The sequence below is a fragment of the Piliocolobus tephrosceles genome, chromosome 10 (genome assembly GCF_002776525.5).
Source record: "Piliocolobus tephrosceles isolate RC106 chromosome 10, ASM277652v3, whole genome shotgun sequence".
Taxonomy (NCBI): Eukaryota; Metazoa; Chordata; class Mammalia; order Primates; family Cercopithecidae; genus Piliocolobus; species Piliocolobus tephrosceles.
The window spans coordinates 81,458,553-81,485,609 of NC_045443.1; positions in this window are offsets into that span (position 1 = coordinate 81,458,553).

Consider the following 27,057-nt stretch of genomic DNA (forward strand, 5'->3'; position numbering starts at 1 on the left):
AGAGATTCTAGTACATTGTGTCATTGTTCTCATTGGTTTCAAAAAACTTATTTATTTCTGTGTTAATTTTGTTATTTACCCAGTAGTCATTCAGGAGATGGTTGTTCAGATTCCATGTATTTGTGCAGTTTTAACTGAGTTTCTTAATCTTGAGTTCTAATTTGATTGCACTGCGGTCTGAGAGACCATTTGGTATGATTTCCATTCTTTCGCATTTGCTGAGGAATGTGTTACTTTCAATTTTGTGGTTAATTTCAAAATAAGTGTGATGTGGTGCTGAGAAGAATGTACATTTTGTTGATTTGGGGTGGAGAGTTCTGTAGATGTCTATTAGGTCTGCTTGGTCCAGAACTGAGTTCAAGTCCTGTCTTGTTCATCTAATATTGACATTGAGGTTTCAAATTCTCCCACTACTATTGTGTGTGAGTCTAAGTCTCTTTGTAGGTCTCTATAAACTTGCTTTATAAATCTGGGTGCCCCTGTATTGGGTACATATATATTTAAGATAGTTAGCTCTTCTTGTTGCATTGATCCCTTTACCATTATGCAATGCCCTTCTTTGTCTCCTTTGATCTATGTTGGTTTAAAGTCTCTTTTAATCAGAGATTAGGACTGCAATTTATGCTGTTTTTTTTGCTTTCCATTTGCTTGGTAAATATTCTTCCATCTTGTTATTTTGAGCCTATCTGTGTCTTTGCACATGAGATGGGTCTCCTGAATACAGCACACTGATGACTCTTAACTCTATTCATTTTGCCACTCTGTGTCTTTTAATTGGAGCATTTAGCCCATTTACATTTAAAGTTAATATTGTTATGTATGAATTTAATCCTGTCATTATGATGCTAGCTGGTTATTTTGCCCATTAGTTGATGTAGTTTCTTCATAGTGTTGATGGTCTTTACAGTTAAGTATGTTTTTGCAGTGTCTGGTAACATTTTTTCCTTTCCATATATAGTGCTTCCTTCAGGAGTTCTAAGGCACACCTGGTGGCTACAAAGCCTCTCAGCATTTGCTTGTATGTAAAGGATTTTATTTTTCCTTTGCTTATGAAGCTTAGTTTGTTTGGATATGAAATTGTGGGTTGAAAATTCTTTTCTTTAAGATTGTTGAACATTGGACCCCACTCTCTTCTGGCTTGTGCGGTTTCTGCAGAGACATACACTATTAGTCTGATGGACTTCCCTTTGTGGGTAACTCAGCCTTTTTCTCTGTCTGCCCTTAACATTTTCTCCTTCATTTCAACCTTGGTGAATATGACAATTATGTGTCTTGGCATTGCTCTTCTCGAGGAGTATCTTTATGGTGTTCTCGGTTTTTTCTGAATTTGAATGTTGGCCTGTCTTGCTAGGTTTCGGGAATTTATCCTGCATAATATCCTGATGAGTGTTTTACAACTTGCTTCCACTCTCCCCATCACTTTCAGGTACATCAGTCAAACATTTGATCTCTTTCACATAGTCTCATATTTCTTGGAGGCTTTGTTTGTTCCTTTTCATTCTTTTTTCTCCAATCTTGTCTTCATGCTTTATTTCATTAAGTTGATCTTCAATCTCTTATATCTTTTCTTCTGCTTGATCAATTCAGCTTGATACTAGTGTATGCTTCATGAAGTTCTCATGCTTTGTTTTTCAGTTCCATCAGGTCATTTATGTTCTTCTCTAAATGGGTTATTCTAGTTAGCAATTCCTCTAACGTTTTTCGATGTTCTTAGCTTCCTTGCATTGGGTGAGAACATGTTCCTTTAGCGAGTTTGTTATTACCTACCTTCTGAAGCCTACTTCTATCAATTCATCAAACTCATTCTCTGTCCAGTTTTGTTCCCTTGTTGGTGAGTAGTTGTGATCTTTGGAGGAGAAGAGTCATTCTGGTTTTTGAAATTTTCAGCCTTTTTGCTTTGATTTTTCCTCATCTTCCTGGATTTATCTACCTTTGGTGTTTGATGTTGGTGACTTTTGGATGGGATTTGTGTGTGAACATCCTTTTTGTTGATATTGATGCTATCCCTCTCTGTTTGCTAGTTGTCCTTCTAACAGTCAGGACCCTCTGCTGCAGGTCTGCTGGAGTTTGCTTCAGGTCCACTCCAGACCCCGTTTGCCTGGGTATCCCCAGCAGAGGTTATGGAAAAGCAAAGATTGCTGCCTGTTCCTTCCTCTGGAAGCTTTGTTCCACAGGGGCATCAGCCAGATGCCAGCTGGAGCTCTCCTGTATGAGGTGTCTCTCAACCCCTGCTAGGAAGTGTCTCAGAGTTAGGAGGCATGGAGATCAGGGACCCACTTGAGATGGCAGTCTGTCCTTTAGCAAAACTCCAGCATTGTGCTGGGAGATCTGCTGCTCTATTCAGAGCTGTCAGGCAGGAATGTTTAAGTCGGCTGAAGTTCCACCCACAGCCGCCCCTTCCCCCAGGTGCTCTGTCCCAGGGAAATGGGGGGTTTATCTATAAGCCCCTGACTGTGGTTGTTGCCTTTCTTTCAGAGATGCCCTGCCTAGAGAGGAGGAATCCAATGAGTCTGTCTGGCTACAGCGGCTTTGCTGAGCTGTGGTGGGCACCACCCAGTTCAAACTTGAGTGACTTTGTTTACACTGTGAAGTGAAAGCTGCCTACTCAAGCCTCAGTCATGGCAGACGTCCCTCCCCACACCAAGCTGGAGCATCCCAGGTTGACTTCAGCCTGTTGTGCTGGCAGTGAGAATTTCAAGCCAGTAGATCTAAGCTTGCTGGGCTCCAAGTGGGTGGGATCCACTGAGCTAGACCACTTGGCTCCCTGGCTTCAGACCCATTTCCAGGGGAGTCAATGGTTCTGTCTCGTTGGCATTCCAGTCACCACTAGGGTATGAGAAAACAAAACAAAACAAAACCTCCTGCAGCTAGCTCGATGTCTGCTCAAATGGCCACCCAGTTTTGTGCTTGAAACCTGGGGCCCTGGTGGTGTAGGCACCTGAGGGAATCTCCTGGTATGTGGGATATGAAGACCTTGGGAAAAGTGTAGTATCTGGGCTAGAATGCACCATTCCTGAGGGCACAGTCCCTCATGGCTTCCCTGGGCTATGGGACAAAGTTCCCCAACCCCTTGCACTTCCCAAGTGAGGTGACAAAAGGAGCCAAGCAAGAGCCAAGGGGCAGGAAAGGAAGTGATTTTAAGTCAAGGACAATTTAACACAAAATTAAGGAAAATAATTTTAAAAATCTAAAGCAGGAAGTGTTTGCTCAACTATAAGACCTAGGACCAGACCATTGGAAGTTAAGTGAAATAAACATTGAGAGTTATTTTAGAGCTCTTACCAGATGGAAAAATATAAATATATATATTTCAAACCAGCTCAGGGAAAGACAGAAAAAAAAAATAGAAAAACAGCAGCCAAAAATATAAGCAAACTAATATGGTATTTAATATTGCCAACATTAGTTATAGATGATTTGTAAGAAAAAGTCTGGGAGAATTACACAAGAGAATATTAAAAATAGAATTAGGGAAAGAGTCTAGGCTTGTTGGCCATTCTCTCTTTGTGAATTCTCATCTGAATCTTCATTCTAAGCTGGAAATTCCTTTACAATGGTTTATTTATGCAGCTTTCATAGTCAGAAAGTTAGAGGACAAATGAAAAAACTGAGGTGAAAACCAATGACACACAAGGCGATGGTAAAAGAAAGGAGCATGCCAAATTCTTGGAGGCTGCAAGATGCTAGGTAAGAATATAAGTAGACAGAAATAAATTGATTACAAATTAGCCAACCAGAATAATTTTGCAGTGATTTAAAAGCAATTAGAGTCACATCATCACGTTAAAATTGCTTTAATATTCAACTTATCTGTCACCTGTCAAAACAAGTTTTTTTAAATAGATTTCATGTAAAATATTTGATTGGAAATTCAAGAAGATTCAATCTTCGATTATATTTTAATGAATAAAGGACATGAATAAAATAAATCCTACCAACAATTGGATTGGTTTTTATAATAATATATACTGATTATTGAAATTTGCAGGGATAATTTTAAGATTAAAATTTATGTGCTTGGATATTCCAGAAACCAGATAATAAATGCACAGAGAAATGATTCACCTTCAGTTTGGCGCATTAGATTTATTGATTTTGAGAGCAATTTATGTTAAGGACTTTCTAAAGTTATGTTTTTAAATGATCCCCAACACCAAAAGTTTGACCTTATATAGAAAGAATTATTGGTCATTTAAAAATAATTTCTCCTGACCAATATCCAATTCAGTCTATTAAAAACAAGAGGAGAAGTTTGTTTGAATGAATAACAACATTTCATAGGAAGAATTTATGAGTGATTATCTTAGAAAATATGGTTTTTCTCATTTCCTTACCTCAGTTCCTCCTAAAATGTTTTGGATAGTTCCCAAGTGTTATTTCATATACTTAAATCCAAGGTGTAATAGGTTACTCTATTTCCCTGTTGATTTTAACTCTAAAATGTGTATTCAGGATTAAACTCCACTACTCTATTACTAGTTTAGTTTTTTGGCATGTTATCTTCTTTTCAATTTTTATTCTATTGTAACAAAATTGCTCCTAACAATTCATGGAATAAAACAAATTGATGTTTTGCTTAATTCTTTAATATTTTTTCTTATTTTTACTGCTATGTACAGACAAGTTCAAAGCTATGTCTTATATCTGAGAAAATAAGCCCTGCATGCCAGACACCAATAAATTTTCTTATTCAATTTGTAGTAGCTGAAAACTGTAATCTGAATGTTAGGATATTCTTTTATTATTGTTATTATTATGTTATTATAGTTCAAGAAAGTTATCTCAATTTACCCATTCAGGTAAAATATTATCCCTTTGGTAGGTTTTATTATAGCAAGACATGAGTTTTTAAGTATTTTTATTAACATGATACACAGTATATATGTATTGACAGAGTGTTACTCTGTCACAAGGCTGGAGTGCAATGGCACAATGTTGGATCTCGGCTCACTGCAATCTCTGCCTCCCAGGTTCAAGCAACTCTTGTGCCTCAGCCGCCCAAGTAGCTTGGATTACAAGCACATACCACCTTACCCAGCTAATTTTTGTGTTTTTAGTAGAGACATGGTTTCACCATGTTACTCAGGCTATTCTTGAACTCCTGACCTCAGATGATCTACCTGCCCTCGCCTCCCAGAGTGTTGGGATTACAGGTGTGAGCCACGGTGCCCAGCCTCACAGTCCTTTTGTTAACAGGCAATTTGAAGAGATTTCACACAGTTATTATTACAACATAAATCAGCAACATGTAATCTACATTTGAAATCTTAAATCTATTGCACAATTATTTCTGTATTTTACTTACTTTTTTATGAAAAATGTAATATTTTTCTGACATTTTTTATTTCAATATTTAGGAGGTACAAGTGCAGCTTTGTTACATCAATATACTGCACAGTGCTGACATCTGGGCTTTTAGTGTACCCACCATCCGAATAGTAAATACTGTACTCAATAGGTAGTTCTCCAACCTTCCCACTCTCTCACCCACCTTTGGGAGACTCCAGTGACTACTTTTTTAACTTGTATGTCCATGTGTACTCATTGTTAAACTCTCACTTCCACATGAGAACATGCAGCATTTGGGTTATTGTTTCTGAGTTTTTTCACTTAAGATAATGGCCATCAGTTTCATTCATGTTGAAACGAAACAAACCTGATTTCATATTTTTAATGGTTGAGTAGTATTCCATGGTGTGTGCGTGTGTGTGTGTGTGCGTGTGTGTGTGTGTGTGGATACACACCACCTTTTCTTTATTCAGTCCTCCACCACTGGACACAGGTTGGGTCCATGAGTTTGCTATTATAAATAGTGTTGCAATAAACACACAAGTGCAAGTGTCTTTTTATGTAATGATTTCTTTTCACTTTGGTAGATATCCCATGGTGGGATTGCTGGATCAAATGGCAGTTTTAGTTCTAGTTCTTTGAGAAATCTTGATACTGCTTTCCATAGAAGTACTAGTTTATATTCTCACCAACAATGTTTAAGTGGTTACTTTTCTCCTTATTCTTGTGATATCTGTTGTCTTTTGACTCATTAGTAATAGCCATTCTGACTGGTGTAAGATGGTATGTTATTGTGGTTTTAATATGCCTTTCTCTGAGGATTAGTGATGCTAAGCATTTTTTTTCATGTAATTTTTGACCACATCCATGTATTCTTTTGAAAAATGTCAATTTGTGACCTTCACCCACTTTATAATGGAGTTAGACGTGTTTTTCTTGTTGAGTTGTTGGAGGCCCTTGTGGAATCTAGATATTAGATTTTTGTCAGATGCACAGTGTGCAAATGTTTTCTCCCATTCTGTACATTTTCTGTTTACTCTGTTGATTCTTTCTTTTGCTATACAGCACATTCAAAAGATAACATAACACAATAAAGTGGGGTTCACTCCTGGTATACAAGGATGGTTTATGAGAAATATCTTTCTAATAAATTCTACTTACTTCAATGCAAATATTCAAATTTGAAAAAGAAACATTTATTTCTCATGTGACTCCAATTAATTATTATTATATTTATTTTGCAAATATATTTTTGTATCTACTACATGCAGTCACTACTCTAAGCATTGAAAGTGAAATGGTAAGTCAAATGAAAGTTGCTTCAGCCTCTCTGGTGAGTATAGATTTCATTAGGAAAATAGATATTCTGATATAAATTAAGGAAACATAATTTCAAAGTAAGGAAAAGTACAGGGTGCTGTGAAATTTTAAAAGGTAAAAGGTGAACTGCTACATTATGGATGTAAAGTAATGGATTAATTTCCTGAATAGGTGAACATTTAGTTGACATCTAAAGAAAAAGTAGGAGTTAATAAAGCCAATAAATGAAGAAATACCACATATTAGAAACAGATAAAGTTCCAAGGGAAAGAGGGAGAACAGTGGTGTCAGATAACTGAAAGAAAGTGATTGTCATCCCCATTTTGAGCTAAGGCTTAGAATGGCATTATCTTATAATAGCCTAGAGTGACTGTATCAATATCTCTCTGCTAAGCAGATGGAAGTATATCTAAATTCAAACTGATTTTTATGATAAAATCTCCTGATGGTATAGTTAAATCCAAAATTGTAATCACAATATGGAAGAACTGTCATGGTTTGGCTTCTCTTACAATCTAATTTTCTATTCCATTTCATCATATGACACATATTCCAGCCAAATAAAATGGTAAGATCTTAGAAATCACAAACCAGACTTATTTATATTTCTAGACCCTCGGACCTGGCAAAATATCTTGCTGTTGTAGAAACTCAATAAATATTTCTTGAATTGTCATTGAAATTTCTATTGCCATGAAAGTGGGGTTTCAACTGTAAAAAAGAAAATGTATAGGGCATATCAAACAAAATGCAGAAGTAATTTTGTTCATTGATGCAAGTATTTGTTTTGAGTAGAAAAACATACTTCACTGACATAATATGATAAATGAATTTTTGTGACAACTGTTGCCCAACATAGAGTGGGTCATTTTCAGTAAAGGATTAATTAACCCCTTAGGAAAAGAAGTATGGTCTCAAATATATAAAATTATATAAAATGTTTTAAAGTTTTTTCCATAAACAAATAATTTATGTCATTTTGCTTCATTTTGCACAGTTTTAAAGAGGGCTTAAATGTTAAATATTTTTGAAATATAGTAGGCTATGAAAAACAATAATTAATATTTCTTATCTCAGAAACCCAGTTCATTGTTGCCTGCAATTCTGTGACCTGCTTTGTATAGTCAATTTATAATGGAGAATTGTCATATGAATTAATAAACTGATAAGTTCACTTTTCAATTATACTTACAAAGTGACACTACTAAACTCATTTTCTAATTATAAAATACAATTGATATATTATTTTAGTTAAATTCTTTAATAAAGTTTCTAATTCAATTCTAAAGCTTGATGGTTGGCATTTTATTATGATGACTTACATTCTTGGTATATGGTGTTTTTGTTATATTACTCCCTTTTTTGTGTGTGTTCCTATTGCACTTATGCCTTCTTTTTTTAATTTTTATTATTATACTTCAAGTTCTAGGGTACATGTGCATAACGTGCATGTTTGTTACATATGTATACTTGTGCCATGTTGGTGTGCTGCACCCATCAACTCGTCAGCACACATCAATTCGTCATTTATATCAGGTATAACTCCCAATGCAATCCCTCCCCCATCCCCCCTCCCCATGATAGGTCCTGGTGTGTGATGTTCCCCTTCCCGAGTCCAAGTGATCTCATTGTTCAGTTCCCACCTATGAGTGAGAACATGCAGTGTTTGGTTTTCTCTTCTTGTGATAGTTTGCTAAGAATGATGGTTTCCAGCTGCATCCATGTCCCTACAAAGGACGCAAACTCATCCTTTTTTATGGCTGCATAGTATTCCATGGTGTATATGTGCCACATTTTCTTAATCCAGTCTGTCACTGATGGACATTTGGGTTGATTCCAAGTCTTTGCTATTGTGAGTAGTGCTGCAATAAACATATGTGTGCATGTGTCTTTATAGCAGCATGATTTATAATCCTTTGGGTATATACCCAGTAGTGGGATGGCTGGGTCATATGGTACATCTAGTTCTAGATCCTTGAGGAATTGCCATACTCTTTTCCATAATGGTTGAACTAGTTTACAATCCCACCAACAGTGTAATAGTGTTCCTGTTTCTCCACATCCTCTCTGGCACCTGTTGTTTCCTGACTTTTTTTTTTTTTTTTTTTTTTGAGACGGAGTCTCGCTCTGTCACCCAGGCTGGAGTTCAGTGGCCGGATCTCAGCTCACTGCAAGCTCCGCCTCCCGGGTTTGCGCCATTCTCCTGCCTCAGCCTCACGAGTAGCTGGGACTACAGGCGCCCGCCACCTCGCCCGGCTAGTTTTTTGCATTTTTTAGTAGAGACGGGGTTTCACTGTGTTAGCCAGGATGGTCTCGATCTCCTGACCTCGTGATCCGCCCGTCTCGGCCTCCCAAAGTGCTGGGATTACAGGCTTGAGCCACCGCGCCCGGCCTGTTTCCTGACTTTTTAATGATTGCCATTCTAACTGGTGTGAGATGGTATCTCATTGTGGATTAGAGACTTAAATGTTAGACCTAATACCATAAAAACCCTAGAAGAAAACCTAGGTAGTACCATTCAGGACATAGGCATGGGCAAGGACTTCATGTCTAAAACACCAAAAGCAACGGCAGCAAGAGCCAAAATTGACAAATGGGATCTCATTAAACTAAAGAGCTTCTGCACAGCAAAAGAAACTACCATCAGAGTGAACAGGCAACCTACAGAATGAGAGAAAATTTTTGCAATCTACTCATCTGACAAAGGGCTGATATCCAGAACCTACAAAGAACTCAAACAAATTTACAGGAAAAAACCAAACAACCCCATCAAAAAGTGGGCAAAGGATATGAACAGACATTTCTCAAAAGAAGACATTCATACAGCCAACAGATACATGAAAAAATGCTCATCATCACTCACCATCAGAGAAATGCAAATCAAAAGCACTTATGCCTTCTAACCGATTATCTGACTCTAAGCTCTATCTGCTTAGGGAGGAACCTGTAACAAAGCCTAAGACAACAACTTTGAGTGAATACTTCTCCATGACGAAGCATGAGTTTTTATTACCCCTCTCCTGATAGATGGGGTAGGATGAGAGATCCACAGAGATGGTGAGCTGAATATTTTAAATAAATTTCTTAGTTAACTCTCACAGCCATCTATTCAGGAATAAATACTTCCTATTCCCATTTAATATGAGGAAAGAGGTACTCTTCTTGACACACAGCAGTGAGAATTACTGGGCTGTTTTCCTCCTATAATCAGGATCCATATAGTTGTAGCCTCCTCAGTTATTCATGAAGCTATGCTGCTTCCTAGGTGGTAGACCCACTGGCTGAGTTTTTGCTTGAGAGAGCTTAACAGAGCTCTCACTCTTCAGGGTTCTATCTGTATGAGCTTGGGAAATTTAGGTAAGCTTCCTAAGCTCCAGTTTATTTCTATGTAAAATAAAGATAATAATAACACTCATATTTTAGGGTTATTGGGATAAGTAAATAGCATAAAGTGTGTAAAAACACAGCCTGCTTCCTGGCACTGAATCACTTTTGCTGATATTATTATTTTCAAAATTAATTAATTCATTAATTTTTTTAACTGACAAATAAAATTGAATATATATTATGGTGGGCAACATGATATTTTAAAATATGTATACATTACAGAATAGCTAAATCAAGCAAATTCCCCTCAGGATCTGGCAAAATCTTACTGTACTAGAAACTCAATAAATATTTATTGAATTTTCATTAAAATTTCCATTGCCAATTAAGTGTTATTTCAACTATGAAAAACATATTTGGTAGTGTATATCAAATAGAAAAGCAGAAGAGATTTTGTTGGTTGTATTTATTTTGAGAATAAAAATTATTTTATCCAAAATTATATGATAAAAAATATGCACTAATTTACATTCTTATTTTTCAGTGTTTGGTGAAAACACTTAAAATGTATTCTTGTGGCAACTTTCAACTATGTAATGTATGTTATTAACTACAGTCTCCATGCTATACAATAGATCTCAAATTTATTCTTCCTATCTAACTGAAATTGTGTATCCTTTGACCAGCTGTTATTATTCTTAATTGCAGAAGCATTAGAAACTGTAACCTAATCAGGATTTGAGGCTCTTTCTTAGCCTCTTGTGTTTAAATGAGTTGCCTCTAATCCAGGCATCTGTATAATTAGAACAGGCTTACTATCTCTAAGGATTTTTTTAGAGATAAAAATGATATGTTTACAGTGCTCCTATCACAGTGCCTGACATATTGTAAGGCCTTCACATATAAGTATTTCTTACTAGTCATTGTATGAATTATCTTGGTTACAACTTTAATGAAAAGGGAATGGTGCCATCAGCAGATGCAAGGACCACCAGTTGAATTTTAAAATTTTATGAGTTTTTAAATCTTTATGGGACACTATTTGTGTAACAGTATTTGGGTTGGGAGACGTCCTCAAAGGTGCCAAGTTACAAGTGTATGATTTATGTGGCTGTTCAGAGTAATAGGTTATAAAGAGACTTGGCTATTAACATGGCAAATCTGCTTTTAAAAGTTTAACAGCATTACATGATTAAATCAGAACTTATATTTTTAATGTATAATAAGGCAAATTTTACAACCTTTTAGAATATAGGTTTTTAAATTAATTTTGCCAGAGTAAATACCTTAAAATATGTAGACTTATTTAAGAAACTCTTTAAGCACATTAAGCAGCTACCTTATTATTATTAAAGCAGCCTCAATGAAATGAAAAGTATGGTTTTATTAAAATACTTTAATTTATGAATATAATACTTTAAATATGAAATTTATTTTTTTTTGTTTCTGTGAAAAGCCTTTAGTAATTACCAAGAGACATCTGTGGAAACACTATAAGCTTTAATGACCCACCACGAAAAAATCAATTTGGTGATCAGCTGTAAGAATTTGGTGATAAGAATCAACCATTATATAATTAAAGATTTAAAATTTATTATTTCTATAAATTCAGCTACTACTTTTTATAATTTTAGAATATTACTATTTAGAAACATTTACATTATAACTGTTTTGACTTTACTAAGTTTTATATTATCTTATTAAATCATATCCAGAGATGAGTCATTTCTAAAATTTCTAGGAGAAAATCTGAGGGTTACAGATGATAAATACTGTGTATCTGAACATGGACGTTCCTATACATATACATGCTTCTTTAACTAAGTTCAACTATATGTGATCACTTGCATATATAAAAAATAAATGTATACACATATGTGTCTTAGAATTTGAAATGTATTTTGGTAAATATGAAAGGTTTATGTATTATTTATGTATATCAATGTACTTCAACAGGTTAAGAACATATACAGGCAACTTACAAAATTACAAAAGGAGATTTTAACTATATGTGTCATATATGCTCATTTTAGAACCTGGCTCAAAAAAAATGAGGCACCTCTGCACATATTTTCAACATTTGCACAAAACAACATAATTTTAATTAACATTTTACTCAGTGTGCTATACTGCAAAAGAATATTAAATGTATCAGTGAGATAAGAAAAATAAATCATTATGTTTTTAGTTATGTGATTATTTTCCATTATTTGTTTTACTTTTGGCTTTATAGAGATATAATTGACAAATAATAACTGTATGTATTTAAAGTGTACAAGATGATGTTTTGATAAACATATGAACTGATTACCGCTCTAACACTAATTAATATAGCCATCCCCTCACATTGTTACTGTTTTGCGTATGCTGAGAACATTTAAGCTCTCTTAGCAAATTTCAAGGGTACAATACAGCTTACTGACTCTGGCCAGCATGATGTACATTAGATCTCCTTCCTTTAAATGGAAACTTTGTACTCTTTGATCAACATCTTTGACTAACAAAGATCAACGCTGGTAACCACCTTCCTATTCTCTGCTTCTATTCATTAGACTTTATTAGATTCCACATGTAATAAGATCATATAGTATTTGTCTTTTTGTGCCTGGCTTATTTCACTTTGCATAATATCCTCCACATTCATTCATGTTGTCACAAATGACACAATTTTCTGCCTTTTTCTTTTTTTTTTTTTTTGGAGGGCAGGGACAAGTTCTCACTGTCCCCCAGACTGGAGTGCAGTGGCTTCATCTCAGCTCACCACAACCTTCACCTCCCAGGTTCAGATGATTCTCCTGCCTCAGCCTCCTGAGTAGCTGGGATTATAGGCACATGCTACCACCATTCAGCTAATTTTTGTATTTTTAGTAGAGATGGGGTTTCACCATGTTGGCTAGGCTGGTCTTGAACTCCTGACCTCAAATAATCCACCTGTCTGGGCTTCCCAAAGTGCTGGGATTACAGGCATGAGGTACTAGGCCCTGTCAATTTTCTGCTTTTTCAGAAGAAAATATTTTAGAAGCATATTTTATTGTATATTTACATTATCATATTTTTTAATCCATTGATCCATCAATTAGCTTCATTCTGTATCTTGGCTATTGTGAATAATACTGCAGTGAACATTGGGATGTAGATACCTCTTCAAGATACTAATGTCATTTCCTTTGGGTATATAACCGGAAGTAAGACTGCTGGATCATATGGTGGTTCTATTTTTACGTTTTTGAAGAACTTCCAAACTATTTTTAACAATGGCTGTATCAATTTGCATCCCTACCAATAATATAAAGATTTCCCTTTTCTGCACATTCTTACCAGCACTATTCTCTTTTTATATTTTCTTTTCTTGTTTTTTTTTTTTTTTTTTTTCATTTTTTGTATGTACATAGTAGGTACGTATATTCATGGGATACATGAGATATTTTGGTAGAGACACAAAATGTGTATTAATCACATCATGGAGAATGAGGTATCCAGCCCCTGAAGCATTTATTCTTTGTGTTACAAATGATCCAATTACACTCCTTTAGTTATTTTTTAATGTGCAACTAAATTATTATTAATTATAGCCACCCCGTTGTGCTAGCAAATACTGTCTTATTCATTTCGTCTAACTTTATTTTGTACCCATTAACCATCCACACCTCTCCCCTGACCCCCACTACACTTCTCAGTTTCTGATAACCATCCTTCTATTCTTTATCTCAATGAGTTCAATTATTTTGACTTTTTAGATTCCACAAATAAGTGAAAACATGCGATTTTTTTTTCTGTGCAAGGCTTATTTCACTTAACCTAATGACCTCTAGCTCCATTTATGCTTCATTCCATTTGTGCTTTTGCAAATGACAGACTCTTATTCTTTTTTATGGCTGAATAGTACTCTACTGTGTGTTAACTACCATATTGTCGTCATCTATTTGATTTTTTTCCAACACTTTTTATCTTTTTTCCAACACTTAGGTTTTTTCCAACACTTTTAATCTTTTATCTTTTTGATAATAGCCATTCTAAGAAATGGGAAGTGATATTGTCATTTTGATTTGCATTTCACTAATTATAAGTGAGGTTGAACATTTTTTTCATATTCCTGTTGCCGTTTGTCTCCCTTCTTTTGAGAAATGTCCACTCATGTTTTTTGCTTATTTTTTTTTTAAATTGGGCTATTTGTTTTCTTGCTATTGAGTTGTTTAAGTTTCTTCCTTTCTTTCCTTCCTTCCTTTCCTTCCTTCTTTTCTTTCCTTCCTTTCTTTCCTTCCTTTCTTTCCTTCCTTCTTTCCTCTCCTTCCTTCTTTTCTCTCTTTCTCGTTCTCCTTCTTTCTCTTTCTTTCTCTTTCTCTCTTTCTCTCTTTCTTTCTTTTCTTCACAGTCTCACTCTGTTGGCCACGCTGGAGTACAGTGTCATGATCTTGACTCACTGCAGCCCCCATATCCAGGGCTCAAGCAATTCTCCTGCCTCAGCCTCCTGAGTAGCTGGGATTACAGGCATGAGCCACTGCACCTGGCTGAGTTTCTTGTATATTTTAGATATTAACTCCTTGTTGTATATATGACTTACAAATATTTCCTCCCATTCCATTGATTTTCTCTTCACTATGGTAATGTATTCTTTGCTGTGCAGATGTTTAGTTTGATGAAATCCAATTTGTCTATTTTTTCATTTTGTTGCCTGTGTTTTGGGGGTCATAACCAAAATAATATTATCAAGATCAATGTCAAGAAGTATTTTTTCTATATTTTTTTTTCTGGTAGTTTTATAGCTGCAGGTCTTATATTCAAGTCTTTTATTTTGAATTGCTTTTTGTATGTTGTCTGAGGTAAGCATCCAATTTCATTCTTCTGCATGTAGACAAACAGTTTTATTTAAACCATTCATATTTCTCTATTGTATGTTCTTGGAACTTTGTCAAATTATCAATTGACTGTAAATGTGTGGATTTATTTATGATACCTTTGTTATTGGTCTGTATGTCTGTTTTATGATAATGCCATATTGTTTTTATTAGTATAACATTGAAGTAGATTTTGAAACCAAATAGTGTGACACCTCCAGCTTTGTTTTCTGTTATTTGTTTGTTTGTTTCTCTAGATTGCTTCAGCTATTCTGGGTTCTTAGTAATTTTATATGAGTTTTAGCTTTTCTTTGCCTATTTTTGTGAAAAATGCCATTGGAATTTTGATAGGAATTGCACTGGATATGTATATTGCTTTGAGAAATATAAATAAAATTAAATTAATTATTCTAAACCATAAATATATATTTCTATTAATTTGTGGCATCAATTTCCTTCATCAGTGTTTTATTGTTTACAGTATACAAATTTTTCAAATTCTTTGCTATATTTATCCTTAAGTATTTTACCTTTTTGATGCTATTATTAATGGGATTGTTTTCTTAATTTGTTTTTCTAATAGTTTGACATTTATTTCTACACAACTGTTTCTTTTTATGTTGACTCTGTATCCTGGAACCTTACTGAATTAATTTATTAGTTTAAATAGTGTTTGGTGTAATATTTAGGGTTTTTTATATATAAGAAAATGTTATCTGCAGACAGAGGCAATTTTACTACTTATGTTTTGTTTAGATCATTTTATTTCTTTTCCTTGCCTTATTGTTCTGGCTAGAACTTCCAGAACCATATTAAATACAAGTGATGAGAGTGGCAGTTTTTGTCTTTTTCCTGATCTTAGAAGACAAGTTTTTAGCTTTTCACGATTGTTGTGGTTTGGCAATGTGTCCCCAGCTAAATTTCATCTGGAATCATAATTTATAATCCCCATGTGTCAAGGGAGGGAGGTAATTGGATAATGGGGTAGTTTCCTCAATGATGTTCTCGTGAGTTGATGTTCTCATCAGATCTCTTGATAGTGAGTTCTCAGAAGATCCGATGGTTTTATAAGTGTTTAGAAGTTCTTCATTTACTCTTCTCTTTACTGCTGCCTTGTGAAAAAGGTCTTTGTTTCCCCTTCACCTTCCACCATGATTGTAAGTTTCCTGAATCCTCCCTAGCCATGTGGAACTTGATTTCAAACCTCTTTCCTTTATAAATTACCCAGTCTCGGGTATTTCTTTATAGCAATGTGAAAACAAACTAACACAACCACTGAGTATGTTAGCTGTGGGCTTGGCATATATGGTTTTCATTATTTTGAATGCCATCCTTTTATTCCCAGTGTGATGAGAATTTTATCTTGAAAGTGTATTAATTTTTATCTCAAGTATTTTCTGCACCTATTAGGATGATTGCATCATTTTTATTCTTTAGTATGATAATATGATGTATTTCTGTTATTTTATAAGTTTGGTTTCAATGGTTAACACATCAAGGACCTTTTGGCCAGGTGAGTGGCTCACGCCTGTAATCCCAGCACTTTGGGAGGCTAAGGCTGGTGGAATACGTGAGGTCAGGAGTTCAAGACCAGGCTGGCCAACATGGTGAAACCCCATCTCTACGAAAAATACAAAAATTAGCTGGGCATGGTGGCACATGCCTGTAATCTAAGCTAGTTGGGAGGCTGAGGCAGGAGAATTGCTTGAGCCTGGGAGACAGAGGTTGCAGTGAGCCAAGATCGTGCCACTGTACTCCAGCCTGGCCGACAGAGCGAGACTCTGTCTCAAAAAGAAAAAAAAAAAAAAGGCTTTTAAGTTTTATTTCTTAATTAATTAATAAATTAATTAATTCAAGCTGATGTAACATTATAAGCTATTTATTGATAAGGTTAATCAATTATTCTTTGTCTTTAAATTCAAATATCCATATACACTCTAAAATCAAATATAAGGAATTAAGTAAAATTTGAGGAAATTATCCTGGCACAGTTAAAAATAATTACATTCAGGATAAACCATTAAGTCAGTCAGCACAAATGAGGGTCATATAGCAAGCAATGTTCTAGGCACTGGAAATACAACAATAAACAAACAGAAAGATAAAAGAAAAACATTGAGTATAGGAGTTTTCTTTCAGTGAGAAAATCAGGCAAGAAGTAAGGTAAATAATTAAAATAATTATATGGTAAATGGTGATACTTGCTGAAGAGAGAAATAAAGGATATTATAGAAGGTGGTTGTTGGAGAGTTGAATAGCAAGAAGTATTGGAATTATCAAAATTAAATATAATAGATAGAAAGCATTTTATTGAGAAAGTGACAATTTGTTAAACATTTGAATGTGGAGAGGGAGTAAGTCATATAGGTAAAGGAGGGAAGAACATTTTAGGTAGAGGAAACAGAAATACAGATGACCTGAGGTAGAAGCATGCCTAGCATGTTTATAAAAAAGTTAGATCAGTATGAGAAAAAAGACAGCAACAGGCAAAGAAGTCAGAAAGATAAAGGGGGCTTAAAATGTGTAGAGCCTTTTGAATATTATAAGAAATTTGATTTTTACTCTGTAATGGGAATCCACTAGGTGTTTCGCTATAAGAATGATATGGTCTGACTTCTGTTTTGACTGAATCATTCTGATGATTGTGTCGGGAAAAGACTGGAGGTGTTTAAGGGTGGAAGCCAAGGCACTAGTTGGAAGACTGGTGAATATAAATCAGGGAAAAGATGATAGTGGTTTAGGCAAGGATGGAAGCAGTAGAAAGAGTGAGAAGTGGTCAAGATTGCTGAAGGCCTTTGTTTAGGCTAGGGTGTAATATAAAGAGAGGAGTCAGGTAAGACACTGAGTTTTTTGGCCTGTATAGCTTGAAAATAAAATTGTCCTTTGCAGAGACGGTGAAGAAACAAACTTATAGGGACAGAAAGGATCAGGAGCCCAGTTTTCAGTATGCTGATTTGATATTCTTATTATACATGCAGATGAAAACAAAACACCAAATAAGAAGTTCATTATGAGTAAAGTGAGGAGAGAGTTGTGGTCTCAAGATACCAATATAGAAGTTGTTGGAATCTTTAAAGAAATTAAGTATTCTCCAAGTATTTAACAAAATTTAAAAAATAAATGAAAAGGAAATTCAAAGAGTTACATTTGGGACAACTCTTAGGGTTTGGGGAGGATGAGCTCATAAACCAAAGATGAGCAGAAACCCCAATAAATATGGAAGATAAACCGTGAAATGGTGGATTACAGGAAACCATATGAAAACATGAGGTGGGAATGAGGGATGAACTTTGACAGTAGAAGGAGTATTGAGAATTGATTTTAATCTAAACTTTTAGTTAGAATTCTCAAATTCAAAGGAATCTTAGTTTATTCAAAACAATATAATAATTTTATGAATTAGAAAGTGAAGATAATTTTTAATTATGTTTCAACACTGACCAGATAACTATATTAATAGAAAGTTGTGACCATATTCAAGAATAAGTGACCATATTCAAGAACAACAACTAACTGATTCTCAAATTACACATATGGAAATCTATGAGTACAGAAATGAAGTTTTCTGGAACTAAAAGCACGTAAAACAAGAGAAAGAAGACATAATTCTTGACTCTTTAAAAAAATAACTCTGAGACAAAAATATCCACTCTTAGACTTGTGTTACTTTTTCTTCATCCTCTGCTCATTACCTCTTTTGCTTTTCATGTCTCTAATTGTTTTTCCTTTGGACACTCCTTACTTGACTGGACATTTGCTGCCACACTCAAAAGTGTAGAGCTTGGCAGCATACTGAACATTTTCTGCTTGCCCTCTGAATTAAATATGAAATTCACTGGCCTCCTTCTAATTATTTGACCTCCTTTATTTCTCCTTGCTGCAGTTTTACTGAGCCCCTTATTTTGACAGGTACGATTGATGTTATTATAACATGTTTATAATCTCTAGTCAACTGGCATTTAAACCATAGACTTCTGGGCACTTTCTTAAACTTCCTAATTTTTAATATACTTTTGTGTAAGAAGGAAAATCCCTTTGGTCACTTCTCGGACCCCTTTATGGTTTAGTCTCACCATGTGACTAGTTCTGGCCAATGAACTGTTAAAGAATGTATGGTAACACTCCCAGGCCAGGGCATTTAATTGCCAATAATAAGATCCTCTAGAGTTTCCTCCACTCTTGCATACTGATGGCAATTGGAGATTAGTGTTGCTCCAGCAGTCAGCATTCCTGAGAATTGTGATAAGCAGAGCATACTCTGCCCTCTCTGCTGACCTGTGATAAGTATGGTGAAAAAAATAATGTCCTTGTTGTTGTAAACCCTGTAGTTTGATGTAGTTTTGGTTTTTGTTTGTTTGTGTATTTTAGCACAGCAAATCTAGCTAATCCTCCCTGAAACAGACTTGTAAGAAATTTGTTTCCAAAATTCCTCAAACAAATTAAGAATCAGCGTTAGTTTGACCAGGCATAGTGGAGCTGGTTCCTTTTTTTTTCTTTGGCATTTAAAGTGTGTGTCTCTTAAGCACATTTTTCACATTGCTAACTTTTATCGTAAACTACTAGTATATTTGTAAAAATATTTAAGAAATTTTAAATTTTAAAAATATAAAGTCAAATTTTAGATAAAACCATCATTGATAATCTCAACATGTTATCTTTTATTAATTATTTTTCAATATTTTAGTCTTATTTAAAAACCATTAAGATATTATTAATGAAAATTATAATAAAGTACTCATCATAGCTATTTTTGGCATTAATTACCTTCCAAGCACTGTTCAAAAAGCTTAATATGCATTAATTTGTCAAATGTTTACAACATCCCCTGAGGTAGTTATTATCTCCATTAAATGGTTGAGAAAACAGAGGCAAAGAGAGAACAGCTTGCCCAAGACCATTCAATTAGTTTCTGGAAGACGTTTTTTGAGCGTAGTAGCAGAATGTCTAATAGGATCTGTACTCTTAGTAACGACTTTTCTGTGTGATTAAATGTTTCTTATCCACATTGTTTTAGATGTTTCATAATGCAATTCGCATTTCACTGGTGTTGGATATTGATACTGTTTCCAATATTTTACACTACTCATTTTGAAATCAGTACTGTTTGGCAAGCTTTGCTCCTTGTATTTTAGATTATTCAAAACTTACCTGCCTAGAAGTGTATATCTTGTTGTAAAGAACATAAATATTTGTTGGCATTTGAGTAAAAATTGCATATACATACTTTTAAAAATTATTACATTAGCTTAAACAGCTGCTAGTGGTATATGAAAGACTGCCCTTTGTAAGGACTTGGGTGATGATTCTAGCCCAGAATTATGAGATAATATAAGGTAGATGGATGAAGACTCTCTCATCTTTGAGACAAGAAATATCTGAAGGACAATATTATATTATACAATTATTTTAATCTGCCTATCTAGTAACTTGCCCAAAATCTACTTTCCATGCACCTATCCATAAAATAGTCATATTCTGAATTTACATTGTTTTGAACAAATGTAAAATAACACAGTGTCCAATATTAGGAAATACGCTGATAAACTAAAGAAATCCAGTGCAATGCTGTATCAGAACTAATGGAAATGTCACACTGAAACTTTAAATTAAGAGGACAATATAAATTCATAATATGGTAGATCAATGCAAGCACATAAAATGTTTACTAGATTGAAATAACAAAGAAAAACTAATGAATCTAATCAATGACTGGATAACAAAATTACCATGCTTCTTTTGTTAAACATTAATTTTTCATAGGCTTTAAAAGGATTTGACGCTTGTAGTTATAGAACATATAAAATTCATTACTAGTGACACCCATTATTATGTATAGTGAACTCGATGTGTTAGCAATGAAATGAAGCATGCTTAAATGTAGGGAGTGATGCTGATGCTGATAGAATCCTCTGAACCCTTTTAATTTGCATTGTAAGTAGATTTTGAAAGGTAAGTGGTTTACTAGAAGAAAGAATATTCTTTATTTTTTCCTATTACCTTACGTTTGAGTTGAGCATGGGCTCTGAGTTTCAACAGTACTAGAAGAGTCCTTACCTTCAAAGTTACACCTTTGTTTAACAACTCTTATGACCCTGCTTAGTTGCTATGGTTTATTCAGAAACCATAGAGGAAAAGAAAAAAACAATTGAAACATTAAAATCATTTTGTAGTCATTATTTCTAAGAGGAAAATATGGCCCCATCAGTGTCTAAAATAAAACCTTGGCTGTTTAACTGTGACAAGTTACTCAAATTTTCTAGTTCTTAGTTATTTATTTTAGAAACTTAGTAACCACTCTGTCTACTCAAAAGGTTGTTGTAAAGTTGTGAACTTTGAATGAGCAAGAGTATGTATAATTTTGTAAATCTTAAAAATTACATCAGATAGAAAAATATTAAGTACTATGAGAAATCTAATATTTAACAAATGTTTACTAAGCAATTTTCTTCTTACTACTAATTGCTATGTGATTAGATTTTTAAAATCCCATTCCTAGCATGATTTAAATGGCTTTTCATAATGTTTTAGATCACTTTGCTTTTGTTTATTTTGTGACCTCAATGGTTACTGAGTGGAAGCACCAAGTAAAACTTGAAGTACTGAAGTGACATCCCACTGATTCAGGTTAAAAGTTGATTTCTCAGACTTATATTCAAGATACCTCATTACTGGTATCCAACATCACATTCAATATTCAGTAATAATAATATTTTGACTTAATCACCTAACATCTGTCATCCATTTCTATTTCTGTTTTCCTTAACTCAATATGACTAGAACAAAAGTAAATTTATGATAATTCACCTTTAACAAACCTCTCGACTGCTATGTCAATTAAACCAAATGGTATTGTGTGACCCAATGGAAAATATCACTCCCCTTTCTGAATATCTTTAGCATGTATTATACCCTTTGGAATTTGATATTAATTACCTTGTTAAGTTGTCTGGAGATATTTCTTCAATTCAATTGTAAGTTCTTCAGTGTCAGAGATTGTGTCTTATGCTATACATAATTTTCCTTTGCAGCACCTATGATAAAACCATAGAAATAATATATAATAATCAATAATTATTTTATGTACTAATCATTTTTAAATGTTATGCTCTGAGTTCCACGATTTCAAAAATTCTTGTCTCATTTTCACAGTGCTTTAAAAAGAATATACTTCTATTATAACTTTATATTGTATTTAATGTATATTTTTAAATGTAATATGAGGTAAAATAAATTCTTGAATGGAAGAGCCATGCTAAATTTCCTCCCTGAGACATTAATAAGGAACCAGAGAGAGCACTCTTTGGAACCCTCAGATTTGTATGAATGCTTAGCCAGGTTTAATAAATTGTAGATATTTAAGATGATCTATCATCTTCTAATTCCAAAGATAGTATTTAAGATGATCTACCATCTTCTAATTCCAAAGATAGATCAGTATGAGAAAAGAGGAATCAGCAAGACAATTAAGAAAACCCATCATAGGGTTTATAGACAATCTTGTTAAAAGGTTTGGTGGTATTAATTTTTTGTAGAATTCCCTTGAAATTGAAAAGGACCACTGGCATTCTTGGTAATCTGAGAAGAGACAGTTACGTGCTAGATGGGACAAAAAGAGCTATCATATGAATTGGTTCTATAAATAAATAATAATAATAATACACTTCTTTTTTTCTAAATGTTATTTTCATAGGATTTCTAAGTATGAATTGTGCATCTTTTCTTTTATTATTGGATATAAAATGAATAGGTAACTATGTAATTGTATGGCATTTAAAAATTGCTTGAGCCCATATTTTAGGCCCTATATCTCAATCAAATATAGTTATTTAAGAATATACTGATTGGTAATCCCAAATCCCAATACTGATCTGGGACTAGAGTCTTAAAGGCCACGGCCATAATGCATGTTGAATGGTGCTCAGGCAACTTGCTATAAGGAGTGTTAGTAATGATCTCTGTCATGTGATGGAAGGCATTTCCACTTCACATATTGACATTTCCTTTGATATTTACGTAATATATATTTCAAAAATGATCAAACAAAGTGCTGGTTTATAGCACAGAAAGTAAAATTTGAATTTTGATGTTTACTTAGCAGATGCAGAACATTAGAAATGTATTATAGTGTATTGAATCCTATATTTATTCAAACTTTGTAGAAAGTCCTCAAGTAGTAAGATTTGTGGGCTTCTATGCACTCCTTGAAGGACCTGCATTAGAAGAAAGGGAACATTCCTTTATGTGGGTAAATCACAACGTGATATGATTTTTAGCTTGAAATGCTGAATCCTACACTAACATAGTTCATTTAGTGAAAAAGAACTTTTTTCTTAATATTTACTTATCTTCATTTTCTCCAAACCATATAGTTTTTTATATAAAGAAAGTTCCTCTAGTAACACTCTATGTTTAAAGAAACACAAGCTCTAAGTGCAAATTAAACAAGAATTTTTGTTGCTAGTTAGATTTCATGACTTTTATGTAGAAAAACAGGTTAGAATTGAACTCTGTTGTTGGTATTTTCCTGTTTCACAGATGTCCCTGCTTAAAATTTTAGTACACATTTTTCTAATGCTAATTATTCTTATAATATACAATTTGAGAAGAAAAATAAAATTTCATATCTCTGGCTCAGTATTATACTACTATTTCCTTAGGTAAATGTGTCTATCTCAACATTAAGTACAAAAAGCAAATTAAAGGTGTCTGTAATATACTGATTGTCAAACAAATAATGAGATGAATTTTACAAGAAGCTAGTTCAAAGTGACATGGAACCATTTAAAACACACAAACACACACACACAGACACACACATACACACCTGGGCCCCCAAATTTAATCTGTTTTTCCAAAAGTGGAATTGAGAACTTGTTCACAGGAACCTATACATTGAACTATGCTCTTATAAAAACGCAATATAAAAATTAGGCATCTGTTTATCTGGAAATCAAGCTGCCTTCAAACATTAAAACAACACTTACTTGCTTCTAAAGTGAATAGAAAATAAGTCCTGACTGTTATTTAATAGTTTTATGTGGCCATGAACCTTCTGCAGGTGGGCTGTTGAATTGTCTTGTTGCTTGATGTTAAGGTGGATATTTTCAAAATAAATCTTGTATAGTTGTCATTAAAATAATATGACCTGGGACTTTGGTTAGGTGATTACTTTGACGTGTTTATTCAACAATTTTCTGAAAAGGGGAAGTTAAATTGTCCTATGCATTATTCATAGGTTGGTTATTGTAACTATATTTATGTTTGTCTTTGACTCTGTGTCAAAATAATGGCAAATCTGAAATGGAATGTATAGGATTGATTTAAATTGGAAAAGGACATTTATTTATTTATTCATTTATTGATTTATAATATTCACTGCATGGTGTTTTAGACTGGACTAAATTTTAAAAGTTTTGAATAAGGGACGGCAAGAAATAATTCAAAATAATATATTTGTCCTCTCTAATTAGTATTCTCCATTTATAGTCATATGTCACTTAATGATAGAAATATAGAAATGCATCATTAGGCAATTCTGTGATGTGCAGACACCACATAGTGTACTCACAAAGCTTGATGGTAAGTCTATATACACCTAGGCTATGGGGTATAGCCTATGGCTCCTAGTGTATAAAACTGTAGTATTAGTTTGTTTTCACACTGCTATAAAGAACTTCCTGAGTCTGGGTAATTTATAAAGGAAAGAGGTTTACTTGATTCACAATTCTGCATGTTTGGGGAGGCCTCAGGAAACTTACAATCATGATGAAAGGGGAAGAAAGCACATCTTGCATGATGGCAGTTGAGAGAGACAGCATGTGAGACTACAGAAAAAAAAAAAACCGTTTACAAAACCATCAGATCACGTGATAACTCATAAGAACAGCATGGGGGAATCGGCCCCCGTGATCCAATCACTTCCCTCCCTCTATGGGTGGAGATTACATTTCTAAATGAGATTTGGCTGCGGACACAGAGCCAAACAATATCAGCATGTTACTGTATTATTGTAGATAATTATAACACAATGGTAAATAGCACCTAAACATATCTAAGTGTAGGAAAAAAAAATCAGTAAAAATGAACTATCATAATCTTATGAGATCAGCATGATATAGCACTGAAACATTACAGCATGTGATTATATTTACACATAAGGAGTCTCAGTATAAAGATTTTTGTTTTGTTTTAGTTATTTAATTTTTTACTACTATTTTAAGAACACAGTAAAATTAAAAAGAGAAGAACATTAGGCAAGTGGAAAAATATGAAGAATAAGCAAATTGCTTTTCAGACTATTCATCAAATTTATAACATGGTAAAATAAATAAGTTCCTTATTATGGACTAAATGTTTGTGTCTCCTCAAACTTCACATGTTAAAACTCTAACCCCTATGGTGATGGTATTAGAAAGTGGAGCCTTTGGTAGATAATTATGTAGGAGTCTCCATGAATAGAATTAGTGCCTTTATAAACAGAGACAAGAGAGTTTGTGCTTTCTCTATTCTCCACCAGGCGAAGCTACAAGGAAACCAAGAAACAGGCCCTCACTAGACACTAGATCTGTTGGTGTCTTGATCTTCGACTTTCCAGCTCCCAGAACTGTGAGAAATGAACTGAACTACACAGACTATAGTAATTTGTTACAGCAGCTTTAATTGACAAAGACACCCCCTCTCTTTGTTATTTATAAGATTGTCCTCAAAATGTGAAGGAAACTATTCTTAAGCCATGCAGCAGATACCATCAAGCAAACACAGACTCATCTACCTTATCTTACTTGGGACAGCAGGGACTGTGAGTGATATTTCTGGCCATTGATCAAGGCCAGAAGTCAAAGTTTAGAACTGTCTCAGAAGCCAGGGAGAAGGTTTAATACGAGGAAGTAAATATCAATCACAGAACCTATTACCTGAACTATTAAATCAAAACAAACAAAATACTATGAAAGCCAAATCCTAAGAGATTCACCTCAAAGCCACAAATGAATTCAGAATAAAACAGATAGAAGATAGACGACTATACCCATCCTGCCTCTGTGATGCTAAAAACCAGATGAGAGACAGGCTGGCCAGGGCTTCACGCCTTAAAGAGTCCAGAACATGTTTTTGGACCAAGAGTAACTTGAAGAATCTAGTGTGGAAAATAATATCAGCAATGTCCTAAATGCTTTTGATCACAATTATAATATCAACAAAGATGGCTAACAGTGAGTTATTATAAAACAATTTCCCTCGGTGTTGATCTTGAGTCTCAATTACTGTTGTCAGCAGAATGGAGTAGTTTATATGTGTTGTAAATAAACCTAAATATATTTCAATAACTCATTCACTTTTATAATTATTTTTCTTGTGTTGATACTAAAATCCAATTTCATCTAGATATATGCAAAGATGTTTGGTGATGATTGTCATCGCAGTATTGGTCACAGGCAGTAGTCGATTATGGGGAAAAGTTACAGAAATAGATTGGGGAAGAAAATGGCCCAAACAGGGAATTACATGTAAAAGCCTATGTTGAAGCTAAGTGTATATATCAAGAGATGAGAAACCTCTATATAAATTCGAGTGAAAAATATGAATGAAATTAAAAATCAGGAAACATAATCTACGTATTGATACGTAGATTCTACATAATTCTACATATCAAGGAAACACAATCAGAAGACAGAATGGCATGATTGAATGAACGTGGGCATAAGCTATAAAAATAGGAGTTCAAAACTTAGCTCCACTTCTTACTGTCTACAGCATATAAACCTCAGTTTCATCATCTAAAATATGAGATTAATAATCCATAACTTACTGATTTGATATGAACATTAAATTTGAAAATGTATATGAAACGTATAGCAAAATATCTTAGTAAATTAAACAAGCAATTGTCTGGCAAACAGTCACTGAATCAGAGAGTCGAGAGTGAGACTGAGCTGCTATATCCTCTTTAAAGAATTATCTATTCATGTCCTTAGCCCACTTTTTGATGGGATTATTTGTTTTTTTTTCTTGCTGATTTGTTTGGGTTCATTGCGCATTCTGGATATGACTCCTTTGTCAGATGTATCGATTATGAAGGTATTCTCCCACTCTGTGGGTTGTCTGTTTACTCTGCTGACTGTTCCTTTTGCTATGCAAAAGCCCTTTAGTTTAATTAAGTCCCAGTTATATATCTTTATTTTTGTTGTATTTGCTTTTGGGTTCTTGGTCATGAAATTGTTGCCTAAGCCAATGTCTAGGAGGGTTATTCCAATGTAATCTTCTAGAATTTTTATAGGTTCAGTTCTTA